The sequence below is a fragment of the Giraffa tippelskirchi genome, chromosome 5, assembly GCF_054371585.1.
Source record: "Giraffa tippelskirchi isolate mGirTip1 chromosome 5, T2T-mGirTip1v1.2.pri, whole genome shotgun sequence".
In the NCBI taxonomy this organism is placed as follows: domain Eukaryota; kingdom Metazoa; phylum Chordata; class Mammalia; order Artiodactyla; family Giraffidae; genus Giraffa; species Giraffa tippelskirchi.
The window spans coordinates 931,330-949,606 of record NC_137279.1 but is presented as its reverse complement, the minus strand read 5'-3'; the positions used below and the strand labels follow the sequence as shown (position 1 = coordinate 949,606).

Below are 18,277 nucleotides of genomic sequence, written 5' to 3'. Positions count from 1 at the left end.
GAGTGGTGTGACTCGCCCGCCCGGCTCCCGCCCTCAGAGCCGGCTTCCAGCCGACACCCCAGACTCGGGTCCCCAAGCGCAGGCAGCACCTCCCTCCCTGGAAGCTGGTGCGCGTGTGTGTGCTGTTCCCTCTGGCTTTCAGTCACTAGTGTGTGAAGTTTATCATATGCTTTTCTCCCCAGGTACTGAGATGATCAATTCCTTCTTTTTTCTGTTAATGTGGTGAATTTTGCTGAATGGTTTTCAAATGAGAAAACACTGAATCCCTGGGATAAGCTCAGGTTGGCCATGATGCATTATCATATATAGACTTACTTTTTATATAGATTCAGTATTATTTACTTCAGGATTTCTCCATCCTTGTTCTTGGAAGAAACTAGCCTGTCGTTTTCCCTTCTTATAACAACCTGGCCAGTCTGGGAATTAAAGTTATGAAAGGTGAAAAGCGTTCTCTCCTTGTCTATTTTGAGGATCTGTGTTACGACAGGGGTCATTTCCTCCTTAAGCGACTGGAAGAGTTCACCAGCGGAGCCATCTGGGTTTAGAGTGTCCTCTACGGGAAAGTTTCACATAAGGGTTTCCGTTTCTCTCACAGAATTAGGCCTGTCCGGATTCTCTGTTGTGGTAACACTTGTTTTTCAAGGAATCTTATCTACATCTTCATATTCAGTGATTGCTGACGATATCCTAATAATGCATTTCAATTGTCACTGTAACACAAGCACACCTCAGAGACACTGAGGTCGGTTCCAGACCACAATAAAGTGAGAGCTGCAATAAACTAAGTCACATGTCCAGTACCTATACAAATTATGTTTACAATATATTGTACTTGAGTAAGTGTGCAATAGCATTATATCTTTAAAATACAAAGGATATACTTCAACTAAAAATATTTTATTGTTAAAAATGGTAACCGTCAGCTAAGCCTTCAGCAAGGTGTAATCTTTTTGCTGGTGGAGGGTCTTTCCTCCATGTTGACGGCTGCTGACTGAGCAGGGTGGTGGTTGCTGAGAGCCGTGGCAATTTCTTAAAATGAGACAAAAAAGTTTGCCTCATTGATCGACTCTTCCTTTCATAAAAAGCTTCTCCATAGCCTGTCATGCTGTTTGACAGCATTTTACCCACAGTAGAACTTCTTTCAAAACTGAAGTCAATCCTCTCAAATCCAGCCACTGCTTTACCAACTAAGTTTATGTAATAATCTAAATACTTTCTTGTCACTTTGATAGTCTCCACAGCATCTTCACCAGGAGTAGATTCCATTGCAAAAAAAACTTTAGAAATGTTTTATTTTTTAAATTGAAGTACAGTTGATTTTCCAGTGGTCATGTATGGATGTGAGAGTTGGACCATCAAGAAAGCTGAGCGCCGAAGAATTGATGCTTTCAAACTGTGGTGTTGGAGAACACTTTTCAGAGTCCCTTGTACTGCAAGGAGATCAAACCAGTCAATCCTAAAGGAAATCAGTCCTGGGTGTTCATTGGAAGGACTGACGCTGAAGCTCCAATACTTTGGTCACCTGATGTGAAGAGCCAACTCATTAGCAAGGACCCTGATGCTGGAGAAGACTGAAGGCAGGAGGAGAAGGGGAGGACAGGATGAGATGGGTAGATGGCATCACTGACTCAATGGACATAAGAGTTTGAGCAAGCTCCAGGAGACAGTGAAGGACAGGGCAGCCTGGTGTGCTGCAATCTATGGGCTCACAAAGAGTCGGACACGACTGGGCACCCGGACAACAAGAGTTGATTTACAATGTTCTGTTAGTTTCAGGGGTACAGCAAGGTGATTCCGTTATACACATACATAGATGTATTCTTTTTCAGATTCTTTTCTCTTTAGGTTATTACAGTACTGAGCACAGTTCCCTGTGCTACACAGTAGGTCCTTACTCTTTATCTGTTTTACGTGTAGTAGTGTGTATACGTTAACCCCAAACTTCTAATTTACCACCCTTCTTTTCCCTCTGGTAACAGTCAGTTTGCTTTTATGTGTGTGACTATTTCAGTTTTATATGTAAGTTCATTCGTATCTTTCTTTTTTTTTAAAGACTCCACATATAAGTGATATGACACGGTATTTGTCTTTTCTCCATCTAGCTAACTTCACTTACTGTGATAATCTCGAGTTACATCCCTGTCGCTGTATCGTCTCATCTTTTATGGCTGAGTTTTATTTCATTGTACACATGTACCTCATCATCTTTATCCATTTATCTGCTGATGGACATTTAGGTTGCTTCTGTGTCTTGGCTACTGAGACAAGAAACTCTTTCCGTGCTCATCCATAAGAAGCAAACCCTCACCCTTCAAGCTTTATCACGAGATGCAGCAACTCAGTCTCAACTTCAGGCTCCCCTTCTCAGTCTAGTTCTCCTGTGCAGCTCCTGCACCACTCAAGTCTTGGACCCCTCGACCTCATCCATGAGGGCTGGGATCTACTTCCTCCAAACTCCCGCTAAGGTGGATATTTTGATCTCTTCCCAAGAGTCACAAACGTTCTTGGTGAGTCTTCTCCAGAGGGTTTTCAATGGACTCTGCCCAGGTCATCAGAAGACTCACCATCTGTGGCAGCTACAGCCTTATGAAATGTAGTTCTTAAACAACAAGCCAGAGAGTCAAAAGCACTCCTCGACCCACAGGCTGCAGGATAGACGTGTTTGCAGGCGTGAACCACATGAGTCCCACTGTCCACCTGCATCAGAGTGCTCGGGTGACACCCGGCACACGGTCAGTGAGCAGCAATGGTTGAATCTTTATTTTCTGAGCAGTCGGTCTCGGAAATGGACTTAAAAAGTTCAGTAAACCTTCTGTCAACAGAAGTGCTGCCATCTAGGCTTCCTCGCTCCAGCACAGAGCGCAGGCAGAGTAGGTGCAGCGTAATTCTTCGGAGCCCTAGATCTTCAAACTGGTAAACGAGCACTGGATTCAGCTTAGTCACCAGCTGCATTAGCCTGTAACAAGTGAGTCCGTCTGTCCTTTACAGCCTTGAAGCCAGGCACTGACTTCTAACTACGGAAGTCATGGATGGAATCTCCTTCCAACAGAGGCTGTTTCACCGACACTGAAGATCTGTCGTTTAGTGCGGCTCCGTTCACGAATGATCTTAGCGGCATCTTCTCGATAACTTGCTGGTTTCTCCATCAGCACCTGCTGCTTCACCTCATTGTACTTTGTATTATTCAGTCACTAAGTCATGTCCCACTCTTTGTGACCCCAGGGGCTGCAGCACGCCAGGCTCTTCTGTCCTCCACTATCCCCCAGAGTTTGCTCAAATGCATGTCCACTGAGTCTGTGATGCCATCTAATCATCTCACCCTCTGCTGCCCCCTTCTCTTCTTGCCTTTAATCTTCCCCGGCAACAAGGTTTTTTCCAAAGAATTAGCTCTTCACATCAGGTGGCCAAAATCAGCTTCAGTCCTTCCAATGAATATTCAGGGTTATACTTTCATGTTATTAAGATAGCATCTCTCCCTAAACCTCATGAACCAACTTCTGCTAAGCTTCAAACTTTCCTTCCGCAGCGTCCTCACAGAACTGAAGAGAGTTAAGGCCTTGATCTGGACGAGGCTGCGACTAAAGGAAAGTTGTTTCTGTTTGACCTTCTATCCAGACCACTCAGGCTTTCCCTATATATATATCAGCAATGAGGCCGCTTCACTTTCTAATAATCTACTGAAGCAGCACTTTTAATTTTCTTTAAGCAGTTGTCCTTTGCATTTCCAGCTTGGCTGTTTGGTGCAAGAGGCCTAGCTATAGGTCTGTCTTGGCTTTCGAAATGCCTTCCTCACTAAGGAGAATCATTTCTGGTTTTTGATTTAGAGTGAGAGACGTGTACCTCTTCCTTTCACTTGAATACTTAGGACCCTGGTAGGATTATCAGCCGGCCTGATTTCAGTATTGGTGTGTCCCCAGGGGTAGGGATGCCCAAAGCAAGGGAGAGAGATGGGGGAACTGCTGGTCAGTGGAGCAGTGAAAAGCAGCATTTTTCATTGTTCGTGGTTCATATGGGTGTGGTGTGTAACACCCCAAACAATTACAACGGTAACCTCAAAGATCACTGACCACAGATACCATAACGATACAGTACGGCAAAGTTTAAAACACTGTGAGAACAGCCAGCTGTGATACAGAGATATGAAGTGACCAAACGTCGCTGGAAAAATGGTGCCGACAGACTCACTCATCACAGGGCGGCCAGCAACCTTCACGTGACTAACACGGGGTCTGGAAGGGAGGACGGGAGCGTGGTGACGCGGGCTCTGCCTGTGTCTACAGCAGCAGTTCTCAGACTGTCCAGTCTGCCTGTGTCTGCAGCAGCGGTTCTCAGACTCTCCAGTCTGCCTGTGTTTGCAGCAGCGATTCTCAGACTGTCCAGCCAAGCTGTGTCTGCAGCAGCGGTTCTCAGACTGGCCAGTCAAGGACCCCTTCACACTTTAAAAAGTACCGAAGATCCCCAACCAGCCTTTGGTTATATGGGGTCTATCTATTAATATTTACCTTATTAGACATTAAAATCGAGACACTAAACATGCATTTGTGAGTTCAGTAGAAAACGACAGCCCTATTACATGTTACTATCAATAATTTATCTTTTATGAAAATAACTACATGTTGTAAAACAAAAAAATTACTAAGAATGGTATTACTTTACATGTTTGTAAATTTGTTTAATGTTGTCTTAATACAAGATAGCAGGATTTTCATACACATTTCTGCACCTGATATGTTGTAGTATGTTGCTTTAGCTAAAATATATAAAAATATCCAGCCCAATATGTAGTTGGAAAAGCAAGGAGTCTTAGAGTAGCTTTTTCAGGTAACTGTGGACAGTCCTCTCCAATCACACAGTCACACGTAACTCACACAAGTGGTGATTCCTAAAGGTCAGCTGCCATGTGGAACCTGAAGCCATGTTAGCAGAGCTCTCTGCCCTGTTACGCTGAAACCCAGTCGTCTGTCTTGTACGTTGGATGCAACGTCTTACCCAGGCGTGATTCTGGGGAAATACTGGTGCAGCCCTCCCAAAGGCGAGCCCATTTCATCATGCAATAGCAACTTTAAAAATCACATTCTTTAACTCAGTTTCCTTGACAACAGTCTTGGCAACGACTTTCTGACACCAAAAGCAAAATGAACACATGGGACTTCATCTAACTTCCTGCTTCTGCACAGCAAAGGAAACCAGAAACTAGACAAAACGGCAACCCCCTGAATGGGAGGAAATATTCGCACGTCATATATCTGATACGGGGTTAACAGCCAAACTAAAGAACTCACACAACTCAACAGAAAACACACACTCCGATTAAAGAATGGGCAAAGGATCTGAGCAGACTTTTTCCCAAGAAGATGGACAACAGGCACATGAAAAGATGCTCACACCACTGATCACCAGGGCAATGCCAGCCACAGGCACAGTGAGAGGTCACCTCACACCTGTCAGGACAGCTACCAGACAAGAAGCCCCAGCGCCGGTGAGGATGTGGAGACGGGGTGTCCCCACGCACCGCTGCGGGGTGTAAGCTGCTGCAGCCACTGTGGAAAACAGCAAAACCAGAACTACCATGGGCCCAGCGAGTCCACCGCTGGGTATTTATCTGAAGGAAAGCAAATTACTACCTCGATCTGAGCTAAATCTGAACCCCACGTGCACTAGTCACAACTGCCAAGACAGGGAAACAACCAAGGGTCTATCAACAGATGAACGGATGGATAAAGAAAATATAGCATGTGTGTATACACAGACAGACACAGCAGAATACTATTTAGTCACAAAAGGTGGAAATCTTGCCATCTGCCACAACATGGACGGGCCTTGAGGGCCCTCGCTAAGTGAAATGTCAGACAAAGACAAATATGATATGATCTTATTTGCATGTGGAATCTAAGAGAACTGAGCTCACAGGTACGGAGAACAGACTGGGGGTTGCTGGGGGCGGGGGGTGGGCAAAGTGGGTGAGGTAGTCAGGAGGCGCAAGCTTCCAGTTACGCGAGCAGTGAGTCCCGGAGTGGACGCCGCACGGGGGCGACAGCACATCCGAGACTCGCTAAGGGGGCAGACCTTAACAGTGCTCACCACAAGGGAAAAAATACAGCCACGTGTGGGGACAGACGGTAACTAAACTTACTGTGGTCATCATTCTGTAATATACTCATCAAATCACCAAAAAGAAAATGTTTTACTTCATCAATTACATCAGTAAGAAATACTAAAATTTTTAAAACTCTACATTCTCTAATACTATCTTTGGTCTCAGAACAGTCTTTGCACCTGGGGAAGCAGTCAATATTGTCACCCACAGTGACAGGTGGAAGTCTTCCAAACTTCTAATTTCTGCCTTAAATGTTGTAATTTGCAACCAACACTCAAAATGACAGGTTCACTTTGCTCATTTTCAAGAAAATGTTGGCCAAGGCACCTACATCTGAACGGCGGGTCTGAGCACCCACTTCTCAGGAGGAAGCGGTGCCGGCCCGGGAGAAGCCCCCAGCGCCCCCCGCCCCCCAGCACCCCCCGCCCCCCCAGCTGCAGGTCGGCGCCAGGACGCCCGCCGCCCTCGATCGCGACAACGCCTTCCCGGCCTCTCTGTCCTCTCTCTGGGCGCCTCCCGCCGTCCAGTCTGTTTAGCTCACACATCCTCTTCGGCTGCCCTACTATAAGCGATTTCTTCATTTGTTACTTTAGTCTTCAGTTCTAGAATTTCCATTCTTCTAAACAGAGAGCAGTTCTCTACTGAAATTCTCTATTTTGTCTTCTATTTTCTTGAACGTGTTAACCACAGTTTACTGTGATTACTCTGAAGTCCAGGTCTGACACCATCGATACCCGAGGCTGTTCCTAGTGTCTGTATTTTCTTAGTCTTTCGTAAATCAGTCTTGTTACTCAGCACGTATGGCGATTTTTGAATTAATGCCAGAATTTTTAATGCAAGAAAACCGTAATGGCTTGCAGCTCTGGGAAGTGCTGCCACCCTGCAGAGGAGACCCTCTTCCCTGGCAGTCAGGCTGAGGAGTGGTCCCCCGACTTTCACGCAGCAGCCTCGCTTGGAAGGCTGTGACTACGAATCTCACAGGGCTCCCCCGCCACAGCACTGACTCAGCAGGTCTGGAGGGCTTGCAAGAGCTTCTGACAAGTTCTCAGGTGATGCTGTTGATGTGGAGACCACACTGGGAGGAACAGGGGGCTGAGGCAAACCCTCTTAACCCACCTGGAGACTGAGCTGCTCAGAAGCTGGGCTTCGGTCTCCGTCAAGCTGGCCTGGGTCTGGAAGCCTGGCGGCCGGAGGGTGGGCCCTTGGCAGGCCCCGTGGAGTCTAGGGGTCCCTGGGGCTGTTTCTGAACACTGCCTTCTATCTCCGCAGCATGAGGCACCCTGGAGCCAGCGCCTTGGGGACAGCACTGCCTGGGGCAGCGCCCACCCCCCGTGACTCCCTCCGGGACCGGGACATGTCCAGTGCTCACCACCTCACCATCTCGCCAACGCCTTCGAAGGCTTCTTTTCCTTCTGTTTATCCGGCTTCTCTGCTTAGTCTCAGTGGGAGGGTTTGTCTGTTACAAGACATGCCACGGTCTGAACAGAGGTCCTCAGCCAGCTTCATGCTAAGAGAGCTTTCCCGCCGTGTGGACCAGTAAACTGGCACCGCCGTATGCGTCTCAGCCCACTGTGAGTGTGGCATGCGGCTCCTTCCTTAGCATGTGCCTCTCTCTGGGTGACTGGAAAGCCTGAGTCCCCAGACCTGCACGTCACAGGCCAGACTTGGAATCAGTGGCCACACCGAGGACCGAGGCCTCCCTGGGAACTTCGCCGGCAGCCTCCCCACACCTCACCTCCACCTGCAAACACAGGGAGCACCCCTGTACAACCTCATTCTTGACTGTCGTCTCTTCTCTGCACCCTAGACAGAGGCCGCAGTGAAGGTGCAAGCTTCAAACTGGCACATCTCACCACCTGCTCCAGCGACTTGTATCGAACAAGAGAAACGCAGCTGGTAAAAATGGCTCTGGGGGGAATCAAGGGCCTTTCACCTCACTTGGAGTCTTGAGTGTTTGAAATCACACACATTCTCCTCAGAAACAATCAGAAAACAGACCAACATGTAAAAACAAAAATAAACTGAATTCCACCACAGGAAGACAAGCCCATTTTTATTCTACTACAAAGATGTCTAGATTTTTATCTATGTATGTATAGTCAGTATCTGTATACTATATTATAATCTATTTTTAATCAATATTATGTATATCACTTTGCAACCTGTGTCAATATATGAGATTTGTACTAAGTTGTAAGGAAAAAAAAACTTATAAAAACAAACTCCAGAAAACCCGAGTACTTGATTTTAAGAGTTTCTGAGGAGGGAAGGTACATCCTCATTTCCTTTTGTCTACCCAGATGCAGGTTCCAGACCCACAGAAGTAAGCACCTCAGCGCCCGGTTTCCTGGAGGACACGCTGCGTTTTCAGTGGCACCTGAGTCCCCAACGTTCTAAACCCAGACCAGGGAGCACACTGCAGTCCCAGAGTCACACGTGGCCACCACGTTCTGTGAATCAAGTTTTACCAACGGCAGCAGCAGCGTTTAGTATTTGCGACAGAAATAAAATGGCCTGCGAAGTCCAAAATATTCATCACCTGGCCCTTTACAGAGAAGACCGTGCCAGGGCACACCCACAGCCAGCACATCACGGGTGCTCACGCATCTGCCCTGCACAGCTCTGCTCTGCTGACGAGTCTCAGCCCCCGAAACACTGCGACGACAGCACAGAAGCCATGGCTTCACATCTGCCCCTGCTCCAGCCTCCAGATAAAATCCAGGCTAACATCTGCCATGCAGGGACAGAGGAGGAATTCTGATGCCAAATCACCTGATTACCATACCTACCTACCGCATTTCCTGGAAGGCAGGAAAACATTCTGCTTTGTCTGAGGTTACATGGTCAGCAGAATTCAAATACTTAGAATTAAGCAAACTAATCTGTTACAAGAAATCATTGGCTCTCTCCCTCTGAAGTCCACATGCTCCTTACATACAACATCTGCACTAATCCTATCTTAGAAAGCTGTGCAAAGTCACCAGTGAACATCCAGAAAACTGTAACAGTAATCAAAGACCTAAAATACCTTCTGACAAGTTCAGTGTGGAGACAAAGGACCCTGACATGGAATCAGACTGCCGGGGTTCCAACCCTGGCTCCTCAGCATCCTTGCTAGATGACCCTGGATAAGATGTCTAAGCACTCTCAGCCCAAGTTTCTCATGCAATGAAGGTATTCCCGGCTGCCACTGACTCTTCACCCAGCACCAGGGCTGCTGTGAGGACCAGGGCAGGTGCTGGAGACGGTCCAGCCACTGCTTCCGGCCACAACCTCTCCATCCTGTGTCAGTAGCTCAGCAGTGATTTGGAAAAGAAAGAAAGGCACTATAATATCCATCCCACCTAGTCTATTAAGGAGCTCCCCTTAATTATTTTTGCTGGAAATGGATAACTCATTTGGAAGAAGTCATAATGCCCTTGAAAATACTTCCCACCCAGGCTCAAGGGCTCTCTCAGTAGAATAAAGCAGAATGAAGAGAAGGGACCAAGGGGACCCAGGGCGCTCGAGGCTGTGCCCCTAGTGATGAGAGAGTCGCCTCCCACCCAGAACCCACCCGCGGGACACTGGTTTCTGGGACAGCTTTGGGGAGTCCTGCATCTGAACTCTCCTCTGAGGAGAGAAGGGGACTTACGGTTAATTTCAAACCAGGAAGGGAGCAAGATAAGCATCTGCCTATAGCACTCGTTCCATTAAAAGCACTCCAGCCTTGGACGCCAAAGCCACTTCCACCTGACAATGTGGTATTTCTGTAGGCCACTCTCCAGCGAGTTCACGGTCAGCGCAGGCATTTTGGGTGCCAAACAGGGTAGACTCCGGCACCAGGCGGGTGGCAAGGCTGCTCCATCTCACCCCCCAGGCTGTCCCACCAGCTGGCCTGGCCTGCTCTCAAACATCCGTCCCCGACGGCAGGACGGTCAGGCCAAATGCACCATCACCACTCCTTTTCCTCTTTTAATCAGAAAGAAAGAAAATCCAATCAAGTCAACACATAAAACATTTATGGAAATAAGTCAGATCTCCAACAACAGGGAGAATGCTTAAGTGAATCACAGAACATCCACATACTATAAGACAAAGTGAACTATTATATATACGTAAACCTGTAAAATACTAGGATCTAGACTATGTAAAGACCTTGTACCAAGTTTTTTTTTAAAAGGGCCAAATTCCAACAGGGAAAAAATCAGCAAAGCATATAATAAGGGAATTTACAAAAAAGGAAACCCCAAAAGCCTTACAAACATAAGAGAAAATGTTCACTTTCACTAGTGATCATGAAATACAAATGAACAAAGAGAAACCACTTCATCTTCCTTGGATTTGTAAAAACAAACCCACTGACATCATCAAGTGCATGGCGGGCTGCAGAGAAGGGCACGCTCGTCGTGGCTGGTGGGAGCACACAGGGGCAGGCAGGGCGGCCTCTCCGGAAGCTGCTCCCCACTCCTGACAGCGGGGCTCCTCGGGGAACACACACCCTGGACACAGCCCTGCACGTGTGCAAGGGGTCAGGCGTGAGCGTGCACACGGTAGCGGCAGCGCTGGGGGCTGCGGTGGGAGGGCCCTGGACATCCACTAGCAAAAATACACCCAACCAAGCTGTGCTGTAGTCAAACAATGGCCTAAGTGAGCATTGAAAATGGACAGACAGACCTGCTAAGTGAAAACAGCAGGTTTCAGAATGTTGTATAGAGAAGGATGCAATTTACACACACAGTGAAAACTTGTAAAAGGATGGTTTCTGTGCACATACATGAAGCAATGACTAACAATATCTGAAAATGGTCACTGCCAAATTCAGGACAGTGGCTCCCTCTAGGCAGGGGTCAGGGAGATGAGACTGAGGGGACACAGGGGTGTGAACCAGACGTTAGTAATTTATTTAAAAAACTGAAGCCAATATGGCAAGACACAGGATTTGATAGGGCCAAAAAACTGATACGTTGGATGTTTTAAATAGGTAATAACATTTTAAAAAGGAAACATGGCACAGCTTTATCTCCAAGTAAAACCTAAAGATGTCAGCAGAGCTACTGTGGAACGGTGAGGCTATGAGTAACTCTTCAGTCCACTTCCGTCCGGTCGCTCAGTCGTGGCCGACTCTGTGACCCCATGGACCGCAGCACGCCAGGCCTCCCTGTCCATCACCAACTCCCGGAGCCTACTCAAACTCATGACCATTGAGTCGGTGACGCCATCCAACCATCTCATCCTCTCGTCCCCTTCTCCTCCCACCATCAATCTTTCCAAACATTAGGGTCTTTTCAAATGAGTCAGCTCTTCGCATCAGGTGGCCAAAGTATTGAGAGTTTCAGCTTTAGCATCATTTCCTTTAGGATGAACTAGTTGGATCTCCTTGCAGTCCAAGGGACTCTCAAGAGTCTTCTCCAACACCACAGTTCAAAAGCATCAATTCTGCGGCGCTCAGCTTTCTTCACCGTCCAACTCTCACATCCATACATGACCACTGGAAAAACCATAGCCTTGACTAGACGGACCTTTGTTGGCAAAGGAATGTCTCTGCTTTTTAACATGCTGTCTATGTTGGTCATAACTTTCCTTCCAAGAAGCAAGCGTCTTTTAATTTCACGGCTGCAGTCACTACCTCCAGTGATTCTAGAGCCCCCAAAATAAAGTCTGACACTGTTTCCCCATCTATTTCCCATGAAGTGATGGGACCAGATGCCGTGATCTTAGTTTTTTGAATGTTGAGTTTTAAGCCAACTTTTTCACTCTCCTCTTTCACTTTCATCAGGAGGCTCTTTAGCTCTTCCCTTTCTGCCATAAGGGTGGTGCATCTGCATATCTGAGATGATTGATATTTCTCAGTTCTCAAGGGAGGGGAAGGGCCGGGGTTTCCGAGGGCAGTGCAGGTGGAGAGGGAGGGGGTTCCGCCAGACTCTCAAGGGGGATGGCAGAAAGGACTCGAGGAGGACCGGTCACTTCTTTGGAGAAGAAAAGAAATCTTGTTTGATTTCCAAGTTCCTCAGCAGGGTGACATTTATGCCAAGACCACTAACAAGGACAGAAATATATACGAACAGACAGACTTTTCCGGCTCTTTTTTGCCTGGGAAGGGAGTGGTTTATTTGTTTATACTCTCGTTCTAAAGAGAAACTGAGAACTCAAGGCCATGCACACGTCCAGCGTCACCTTAAATAGATGGAGACAAATACAGGGGAAGGAAAAGAACGGCAGGAAAAACGGCAAAAAAAATGGCGAGGGCCCCTGGTGGCTCGGTGGTCAAGAGCCCACCTGCCAAGGGGCCCCTGGTGGCTCGGTGGTCAAGAGCCCACCTGCCAAGGGGCCCCTGGTGGCTCGGTGGTCAAGAGCCCACCTGCCAAGGGGCCCCTGGTGGCTCGGTGGTCAAGAGCCCACCTGCCAGGGTAGGAGACAGGGGTTCGATCCCTGACCCAGAAGGTCACACATGCTGAGGAGCGACTAAGCCTGGGAGCCGCAACCGTTGAGCCCGCGTCCCCTGGAGCTGCAACTGGAGAAAGGCCTGGACGCAGCCACGAAGACCCCGCGCAGCCCAAGATAAAGAAAGGAAATCACACACATACACCCCTACAAGAATGGCGAGAGTGCCGGGCAGCCCCCAGCACTCAGGCTCCACGGGGTCAGGAAGGTCCCAAGAAAGGAGACCCGTTGACACAGGAGGGGACTGAGCAGCTGGGTGGGGGGCGGGGGGGTCCCCAGAGGAAAAGAGGGGCTGCCCACAGGGGCCGGGGGGCTGCAGGAGCCAGAGGAGGGAGTGGGCGGAGACGGAGGGGAGGGAAGACACAGGTGCCGGAGGCAGAGGCCCCGCGACCGAGGACAGAGTCTGAGGCAGGGGCGGGGGGTCGGCCGGGCAGAGCCCCGCTCAGCAGGGTTCAGAGGGACGAGGCAGCGGGGGACAGGGCGCATCAGAGCCCCGCCTCGAGAGCGACAGGGAGAGTGGGGTGACGGGCGGCCGGCACGGGGGCTCCAGGCCAGAAGGTGAACATGAGCCCCCGGGCAGGCACCCCGGTCCAGGGGCGCGAGGGGGCAGCCCCGCCATCCCCAGCGTGCCGGGGGTGCCCCTTCTCCACGGGCTTCTTTGGGAGGAACCGAGTTCCTGCAGGCTCCCCGAGCTGTTCCTACACTTTATTACAGGTCAACAAAAGCACACACAAATCGTGAGTCACATTCCATTTTCCTCGTTTTAAGGTGAGAAGACTAGGGTTTCTTCAGAGAAAACAAAATAGAAGTTAGGCTACTTTACTGCCCAGGGTGAGCGAAGAGCGTGAGCAACAGCATCTGAAGAAGACCAGAAACAACGGCTTGTCCAGGTAATTGCCGTCAGCCAATCCCAGCTCTTTAATTCTTGTTAAAATAGAAAGAGGTGTACCCCTGGCTCTGGAGCACCCCCGAGGGCACCCTGCGCCCGCCTAAGACACCGGACCGCCTGGCAGACGCCGCCGCAGGGGCTGCCAGGAGCCCTGCTTCCCCTTCGGTTTCAGACAGGACAGAAAGCTTTCCGTTTACTTTGTTCTCAGGACTGGTTTCTCCCAGGACAGATACGCATTTCCGTCAAAAACAGAGCATCCACAGAGCCTAGGGCCTCCGCCCACACTGCCAGCTCGTCGCCCAGGGCCCAGTGGAGACTGCCAGCTCACTGCCCCACGGGGTCAGAGCCGGGGGCGGTGACATCCCAAAGGCCTGGCTCTGAGTCCTGGCTTTGCCATTTACCAGCTCTGTGACTGTGGGCAGGACCATAATCCGTCTTAACTTTCTTACACGTACTAAGAAAAAATACTATTCATATCACAAAAAAGAAGGTTGAACGCATCTGGGGGTACTAGCATACAGTAAGTGTTCACAAACATGAATCCCCTCACCTGTCCAGGCCTCTCACGTCTGAAGCCAGCTTGGGTCCCCCTCACTTCATGACCTTCGCGAAGTCGGTCACAATGTAGGACCACCCATCCTACACAATCCGCCTTCTTCTCCGAGCACCTGACACAGCCCCCACCCCGACAGTCTGCTCCCTCACGGCTTCTGAGGGGGGCACCTGGCGTCCCCGGTCTCGGGGCACGAAGCAGGCAGGGCTCTCGTTTTATACCCCGGCTCCTGGCACAGCACTGAACGTGTGGCCAGCAGGACAGCCACCTCGGACTCCACGCTGCCCGGAGCTAAGTTAAAAGGCAACCTCAAGGTGCAGGCAGTGAGCTCTGCCTTCACCCCGGGCACCCGCCCCCGTGCCTGCCGCTCTCACGAGGAGGAGCGTCCACCCACCAGGCCACACCTGGGCGGGGACGGACCAAACGCAGAGCAGCGGGGTCTCTCGGGAAGCCGCCGTCCGTGAACGCGGCCCCACGCATGCCTCTGCTGCCCCCCTCTGGACACGGGGGTCACTGCACAGCGGCGAGCTAGTGCCCCCACCCGACCCCTGTGGATGGCGGCGTCAGCTGGAGCAGCCTCAGCACAGGGCCTCAGAGGCACACGGGGAGGGGGCCCTGGCCTCGGCCGGGCCTAGGGGAGCAGAGCCGGCAGCGGGGTCAATGCCGAGAGCTCTCTCAGCACCAGCAAAACGGTGCAGCAGAGAAGGTGCCAGCAGCCGTCCCAGAACGACGGGTCGGCGTAGACGTCAGACACTCAGGGATGCCTGGGCTTGCTTCCTGGACCGTGAAGCGGGGCAACCGCCAGAGACACGCGAGGCAGGGGGACGGGAGGAGCAGGGAGGGAAGGGTCTGGCTCTGGGAGGCCGAGTCCAGAAGCTCCCACGAGCAGCGACTCCACGGGCCGAACCGACGACCCAGCAGCAGAGTCTCCTGCACGGCCCAACCCGGTACCTGCTGAATTCCATCTGGAATCTGGTCCTCTGCGCACCCAAGACCATGAGGGGACGACTCATACACACAGGAAAACGTTCACGGCCAGTAAGATTCAATCTGACTGTCCAGTTTGCAGCAGGCGAAGAGCTTCTACCCAGAGCGCAACGCACCAGTCTCTTCACTTTATGATTTCCTGTTCAAAGGCCAACTCAAGTGGTGCCCGACACCTTCACGTCCCCACTTCTCTCACTGAGGCAAATATCGGACACGTTTCGTTTACTTAAAATATATCCCACTTAACGCTTAAGACAAGACGTGACAACACAACCACCGCCTGGGGGCTGCTCTCCAACGTGTGACGCCACTGATACTTATCCTAAAAGGACAGGCACGTTTCTCCCCCAAACCCCTCTCTGCCCTCTGCCACGCTGGCCTCTGCGCGCAGACCCCGAGTCAGTGCGCGTGCTCACGCTCACGGGGAACAGGAGGGCACACCGGCGGTGCTCCGCCCCGGCTCTGCCCAGCGCTGCATCTCACCCTCACCACTCTCCAGCCCCGAGCACGGCACCGGAGCAGCGTGCACACCCACCCGCCCTGGAGAACCGGAGGGGACGGCGGACGGCGGAGAGGGCTCCGGCCACCAGGGTCTCCAGCAGACTCACCCGCCGCTCCCGCCCTCAGGCCCCATGCTCATGGGGGCCCGGGGTGGCACGCCAGTCGGCCGAAAACCCAGAGCAGCAAGATCCACTTCCTGCACCTCCCATTTCCATAAAACCGGGGGCAGCAAGGACTCCGCTGCCAGGTGAAGTCACGGAGGGGAGAGGTCGGGCACCCAGACACACCGGCCACACACCTGGGCCTGGCAGCGGCGTTCCCACAGCCTGTTCTTCAACAGACAGGTGGCCGCCCTTCTGCGGCCCTCCCCTGGTAAACACTAGAGCTCCTTTCGTGAGGTTGTTACAAGTGACCGTTTCCTAACATGGGAGAACCACCTGGCACGCGGTGGGGGTGGCTTGAGTGAGGGCACATTTTGGTCCCTCCCACCGGGCACCAGCCTCGCAGCTCTGAAAAAAGAACCACCTTATCAGGAGGGGATTAGCTGGAAACTCAGGGCTGATAAGGGCCAGGTGACCTGCGCTGGCCCCGCGGGGCTGGGAGCAGGGGCAGTGGCCTCGGGCCCTCTTCGGAATGTGCACGTCCCGCGGGGACGGGGCGCTCTGGGAGCCCCGCTCCTGAACTGCTAAGTGGGGTGCTGACAAATGCCACTGTTTCTGGACCTGATGAGTGCATGTCTCAGGGGCCGCGCTGAGCAACAGAAAACAGCCTTTCCACTCCAGGCCCCTCGGTTTCACTGCGGCAACCCTCAGCAGGCACTGCCCAGGCCTGTTTTTCCGGAACTGTGAGGGGGGCTGGACACTACTGTGCTATGTTTAGACAGCTTCCCGGAGCCAGGATGTGTCACACCTCCATTGAAGTGCACCACTCAACGGCTTTCTGTAGACTGAAAGTTACGCAATTATCACCATAATCAATTTTAAAACATAGTGATCACCCCCAAAAGAAACCCTACACACGTTAGCAGTTACTTCCCACTCGGTGCTCTTAAACCCAGACCAGCTGCGTCTCCCCCAGCTGACCAGTGCCCTGCAGCATCGGACCTAGGCTGGCATCCTGCGCTTCGCCCCGAGGGGGACGGGCGGGGCTGTCACGGGTGCTCTCCAGCAGCTGTAAACATCCCTTCAGTCACTGAGAGGCGTCTGCCGACCCGACACCCTGTGCCCGGGGACTCGTGGCCCGCGGAGGTACCCGAGCGCCCGGGACCACACTCAGGCAGCTGCAGGGGCCATAGCGGCAACGACGGGGTGGCTGATGTCGGGAGCTTGGGACACACGAAAGATTCCCCCAGAACCAGTGATACTAGACGCTGCAGGGCAAGGCGTGTGCTCGGTGACCAAACAGTGCAAAGGACTTCCTAACCACGGCAAGAAAGGAGTCGAGCCAGTGTAGTCTTTAACCGCTGATAAGTCAACGTGGTAACTTAACCACACAAGCAACCCAGGAACCCGTAGTGCAGCCAGAGACGTGAATGGACCGACTGCTACCCAGCCCTTTACGCAAAGAAAGCACTCATCTCAGAACAAAGCTAGGAGGCTGGAAGAGCTGGGAACCCCTTTCCAGAGTACCTCCTTGGGCTGACCACTGCCTTGCCTTCAGCATGGAGGCTGAGAGATGAGTCAAGCAGCTTTAAAAAACCATGACTCAGAGTTTAACTACTTGGTTTAAATTTCTCACATTCCAAAGACGATGCCAAATTAATCTGCTGACAGCATCACTCAGTGGAGTAACTGCCCAGCTTACCAGGACCCCGAGGAATTCAGGAAGGTCGACCCGTGTGGTGTGCCTGACTCAGCTGTAAAGAGACCTCGCAAAGCAAGTGCATGGGAGCTGTTTGGGAAAGACAAATAATTTCAATTCGTGTACAGAGAAACCATTTTGGTCATTTCTATTAGAAAAGAAAAGGGCACCAAGAAAAAAATAAGAACGTAAAATTCAGGGCTGGGGATTGCGGGAGGGGGAAAGCTGGAGGAGACGCCAACGGAGGATCAGGCGGGCACTCTAATATTAGCACGGGGTGTTTACCAGGTTGCTAAGGGAAACCCGAGGCCGCGGGGACATGAGACAGCCGCTCCCCACATACCCGCCCCACTGTGCCTCCAGACCAGCCGACCCTACAGTCCCACGGCCCCGGGGCCTTCAGGCCTAGGAGCAGCCCGGAACGGGGTGCAGGGCCTGGAGGGCCGTGAGGTGGAGATGGCTGTGCCTCTGTCACAGGTGGAGAGGGACTGGCCTGGGACCTTTTTTTTTTTTAATCCAAAATAAGAAATGGTTAGTAAGGCCATGGGGAGGAAAAAGAGGCTTGAGATACGGCCTTCATTGCCCAACTCGATGCTCTTGGGCCTCAGCATTTCCACCTGCAATGTGGGGCCATAACTCCCCTTCTTTCCATCAAGTAAGAGGAACATGCCAGGCACAGGGATGCTTTTCAGGGAAAAAAGAAAAGAAAAGAAACTTTGTAAATCCAAGATTGTGCCCTTCTCGAAGGTAATAAACTTCCAGAGGTCCTGCCCTGAGCTATGCAGCAAAATAATAAATTACCAGACTCCTGCATAAGGTGTCCTGAACCACTCAACTATTACGCCTGCTCCTCAAGGACTGCGCCGTCTTCACAGACTCACATCCTTACAGAGACCTGCCCACAGAGCTCACCTGTCCTCCACCACCATTACAACACTAGCACTCCATCACTCCAGAACTCTGGAAAATACAGCAAAAAGCAAGCTACCCATCATCCCTCAGAAGAGCCGGTGCCAACCATCCCCAT

The 18,277-nt window shown here is 51.2% G+C and overlaps 1 protein-coding gene across 11 annotated transcripts in view; it reads right to left on the bottom strand.

Moving 5' to 3' along the window:
* The window catches only part of PPP1R12B (protein phosphatase 1 regulatory subunit 12B), a 159,935-nt gene that overhangs the window by 66,424 nt on the left and 75,234 nt on the right, over positions 1–18,277 (bottom strand). The window lies entirely within an intron of this gene.